Here is a 5,588-nt window from a genome sequence, read left to right on the forward strand (position 1 = left end):
GTATAGGACATTTCGGATAACTTCGGACCGGAACCGGACTTTCTAAGCAACTATCGGAATTTCTTAAAATTTCTCAACTAAATTAATCTAACTAACTCCTAATCTATAATTTAACTTCAATAACACTAATATAAACTTAATAAGAGCTAACATGGAAGTTCGAATTTGACGGCTGTCACACATGAACTGACCATGTATCTGTTTCCCCTCCTCCAAAGCTCGTAATCTTGAACAAGCGTTGAAAATGAGTTTACTATTATTTATCATCACTGTATAAACCATTTAGACTGGTATGTAATTACTTAAGAAGAAAACAAAAAAGCCAATGCACATTGAAAGATTAATCAAAAATGCCATTAACCATCGTAGGTCATAGTATAAGAAGCAATTATAAACCAACAAACATCAAGCTATTCAGTCTAATTCCAAAATCTCTCCACTCAATCAAACAGTAAATATCGGTTCTAACTAACATACCAACAAGTTTAAATTGGATTAAATTAACACAATCCTAACCTTTTTACGCCCAGCAGCAAACGGATCGTTTAAGTCCTCAAAACCCAAATCATGTTAAGGCTCTCATCCCGCCTCTAGATCATTAAACACCTACAAATACAGAGCAATTAAGGATTAAATGGAGCTGCCTTGACTATGCCACTTGATCTATCAGGTAAAGAAGTTTGATCACAAAAAGTATGTGACATGAAGATTCTATACCTATTAAATAAAGTGTCCTGTGATTGTGAAAACAATTTCTTAATGATCCTTAGAGCTCCATTACATATTTCACAGTAAATTTGGAAGTAATAAGGAAAGCACATAACTTTACAAGCAGGCGAAGAATTGCTAAACCAACTTATCATAATGCAACTACACAGAGCAATAGACGTAACTTTGGGCGGTTGGCTTTCCAGGTGAGCTGCAACCGCCTAAATCGTCCGAGTTACTCTCAGTCAATGGAGAAACCCGCATAGAAGCAATACAATTTAGACATGCTATACCAACCAAAAAGTTAAATAAAATAACAAGAGAAACCTGCACCTGCTTTTTAAAGTTAATTAAAATAACAAAGATATATAGTATTCAACAACAACTAACAAGCTGATTGATTGTAAAACTCACCCTTCAAATAAACCTAGCACTGCACAATAATGTTTCGTCACTTGGAATCTAAAATACAAAACAACATCAACAAAGAAGCTGGCTAAAGAAAAAAGAGAAATAGATTACCTCCTCTGCTTGAAGTTTGTTGAGGATGATAGACGCTAATGGATTGAAAAATATGGATGAAATATATATATATATATATATATATATATATATATATGCATCTCTGTTGGAACCGATGAAATCGAATTTGGGTTTGAGATTTCATCAAAATCTGTTGGCGATGAAATCGATTTGGGTTTAGGGATATGAGAGAGTTTTGAGATGAGATCGATTTTGGGGGAATTTRGGWTAGGGATTTCATCACAATCTGTTGGCGATGGTTTAGGGGTAGGARAGAGTTCTGAGATGAAATCGAATTTGGGTTAGGGATTTCATCACAATCTGTTGGYGATGGTTTAGGGACAGGAGAGATTTTGAGATGAAATCGAATTTGGGTTAGAGATTTCATCAAAATCTGTTGAACGGGTTTATGGAGAGGTTTAGGAAGTTGTACCATTAGGAATAGAAATTGTAACATTGAAATTTAAATAATTTGGCATTAATTGGTAGTACTATATGCTTTAAAGGTTGTCTTTAAGAGTTTTAGTCAAATGTTTTATAAGATGATATAGATTTAATTTAAGTTTAATAATAAAACAATTTATTTTTGATTTAATATTATAAATTTTATAAAAATAATAATTAAGTATTATGTTAGAATTTAATGATTATATTAATTACATTTTAGATTTTTTATATTTAAAATGAGATATTTATCATGTATTTGATTGCGTTTATCTGCAGTTAGTTACACGAAWTCAGATATGAGATAAAATCGGATAAGGATGAAATCGTTTAGGGATGAACGGGTTTAAGAGTTTTAAGAGTTTTTAAAAGTTTTAGCCAAATGTTTTATAAGATAGTATAAATACTATAAACTTATTTTTAAGAAAATATCAAATATAATTTATTGATTTTACTTTTCTATATTTAATTTAATTGGTTTATTTATATATTGTATTAAGATATTTGAAAAAAATAAAGTATAAACGTAATTTTATATTATGATTAAAAGAAGTGTAATATATACAAATATTCATTTTAATAATAAATAACACTAAATACTAAATAGTAATATAAATCAATAGTAATCTTGAGTCGATCAAATTTGTCAAACCAAGTCGAACCAGAGTTAATGATAAGCTTCATTTGAGCGCATTTCAGAATAAGTGTATTTAGTTTTTATTTAAAGAATTCTTTTTTATTTAAATCAATTTTTTTCCAAAATTATAATTTTCGTCAAAATCATATGTGATTCACAATTAATTAATTTTTTTAAAATGTTTTCTTAATCATATGTGATTAAAATTTGAAAAACAATTATTCAAATTAAACACTGAAAAAAATAATAATGAAAAAGTCGAATCACATGTGATGTGTAGCAAAAAAACATTTAAAATGTTTAACGTCACATGTAATGTAATAGATAACCTGCATTTGTTTTCTACTATGATCAGTATCATATATGATACATTGACGAAAATTAGCGATTCTTATTTAGGAAGAAAAAAATAAATGTCCATTAATTATGGATATCACATGTTATTTTTGACGAAAATTAACGATTCTATAACAATACTGTAATTTTGTATCCAACCACAGAAAACATGAATTTGGATTAATATAATAAAAAGGACAAAGTTAGGTTGATGCGAGTCAATCAACATTAAAAAAATATTATAAATTAAACTTACATAGCATATAAAAAACAAAACGAACAAAATACAAATTCTCAATAAAAACAGTATCGTTTATTTTAATTGTACTCTAATCTTTAAATTGATTTTATATTAGCAATTAAATAATCATCATCGTCGATCTTGGGTTATCACAAACAGCACAACAATAGCTTACATTCTTGTTCGAAGGCGAAACTGAAAACAAGGAAGAAACCGAGTTAGGGCAAGCACATACTCTTGTTCAAAGGCGTTGAGGAAGAAAATCGTATAATTTATTTAGAAGGTGTTGAGGAAGAAGATCAAAGGTATGTGTCTAATAACACAACTTGATCACATATTATGACATTTCGATTAGGATTTGATAGATGTCAATAATCAATTAGAGATTTGTTGAGAGAATATCTATCACAGACTTATCACAGTTAAGGGTATGGTCGAGAAATTGAACAAGCAAACTATCACAACACAAAAGTCGATCATCACAGTGTAGTTAAGACAAAATCGATTAATATATAATGTATGCATGCAATTGCCAGATTGCTTGCTTATCACAGTGTAGTTAGTACAAAATCGATTAATGTATAATGTAAAAATTTGCTAGATTGCTTGCTTATCACATTGTAGTTAGGATTTATTCACAATGTTTACTACATATAATTTTTAGATTATTTGCTTATCACATGATTATCACAACTCACTTTGTAACACCTGAAATCTCTCTCCCTTTTAGTTATAAAGTATGCATCTTCACTTGTTATTTTTCTTTTTTTATGAAAAACTTTCCTGTATATAAGAATATATGTATATATATATATAGCTTTTATATAAAGTTATATGTTTAGGGAAGTGTGTCTTTTTGAAATCTTGATTGTATTGTTTAAATTATAAAAAAAGGGGGTTGCTGCAAAACCTGAACCTACTCTATTGCATCACTTTTTTTTTCCTTAGAAGTCTTTCCTTTTACATGGAGGATTTGGACCTTCATGTAAAGGGGGAAGTTGGAATCTTTTAAAGGAAGGAGGAGCACCATTCTTTGGCTGGAAATCGAGAGAACTTTGCTGTCTTTTAGAGCCGGCTGTGGAGGAAGTGTGAGAAAGCAGTCCATCATCGTTGGAGCTACAACCGAACAGCAACATCAGGTCCTGAGCGGCGATTTTCTGTTGCTTCCCAGACCATCAACGGCAGCAGCAAGTGTTGCCTACATTTTTTCCGTTGTTTTCTCAGGCCCCAAACAGCAGCAACAGCAGGTAGTGTAGCTACTGCTTTGCTCCCTTCGGTTCGTCAACCTGCAGAAACCAGCAGCAAGAACAGGTAGCTGCTACAGCTCTGCTTCCCTTGCCATATTCTTCATGCAGCAACGGTGCTGTTACTGGTCTTTTTCACCCCAAAACAGCCACGGCTGTTGACCTGCCTTTCGCCGCTGCGTCGAACAAACAGCAGCCTCGGCCGAGCTGTTACCGAGTACTCCGCGCAATCGCCGGGCGCTGTTAAACCTGTCCCTTCGTTAGCCTCGTCGAACAGCGGGCGCTGCTGTGTCTTCATCGCTAGTTCCTCGCCCAAAACAGCAGTTGCTGAGTCTGCTGTCCCGCTCCTTCACCTTCTGCCGCACTACCGCCGTTGCCGTGCTTCGCCATTCTGCGTCAAACAACAGCTACAAGAGCTGTCTGTGCTCTTCTGTCATTTCTCGGACCGTCATCAGCAGCAGCAGGTGGCTGTCTGCGCTCTTCGGTTGCGTCTCGGACCATCAACAGCGACAGCAAGTGCTGTCTTTGTCGCACCCAAAACAGCAGCTGCTGTGTTTTCACCTCTTTGCTGCACCCAAAAACATCAAGTTGCTGTGGTTACTCTTTGTCTCGATCGCCGAACAGCAGCCCCAGAACAGCAACAAAACAGCAGCAGCAAACAGCAAGAGCGGACAGCAGCTTTGCTGTGCTGTTTCTGCGCTTCTCGGTCGCCCAAACAGCGCTGCCTGCGTGTTCTCAGACCAACAACAGCTGCAGCAAGCGCCGCCTATTAGTTCACAGATTTAGGATTTTTCCTAAATCCTGCTGGGTGAGTTCATTCTATCTTTTTAGAAGCCTTATATTAAATTTAAGTGATGTGCAAGTGGTTTTACGCTTATGTAAACGCATTTAAGTATGTCCTTAGAATGTAACGGGTTTGAAGACATGGGAGTCATTGTTATATTATAATTGTGTGAGGAATGGTGTATATTGGATTTCGACATTGTGATTATTATGTAATCTCCAATCGTCCCCACACTCTCACTCGGAAATAGGCATTGTGATTATTATGTAATTTCCGAGATAAAGAACGTAAGATCACGACCGACTACATGACTAGTTGAGGTTGATGTCGATGGTATTATACCGATAAGTGATGCTCTATAACGTTAATTTATGACTTACTTTGTGTTCGGTCATAATTAGCGGTAAATCGGGTCTCCCCCGTCATCTTTGGATGTTTTATTTTTTCCACTTCGAGTTATTCAAGTCTTACTGTCCCTATTTCTGTTTAAAGTTATGTCAACTATTTGTATGTATATTTTATATATGTTCCTTTACAGTTACGTAAATTCTTCTGTTTGGATTCACTAGGCGTAAGCCTAACCCTCTCTCTTTCTTGGCATAATTACTTAACAGGTTCCTTTAGCGGTGGGACTCAAAAGGGTTGAGAGGAGCGTTGGTTCGTGAAAGACTT

This window comes from Cynara cardunculus (assembly GCF_001531365.2).
Source record: "Cynara cardunculus var. scolymus isolate 2C chromosome LG 2, CcrdV1, whole genome shotgun sequence".
NCBI lineage: Eukaryota > Viridiplantae > Streptophyta > Magnoliopsida > Asterales > Asteraceae > Cynara > Cynara cardunculus.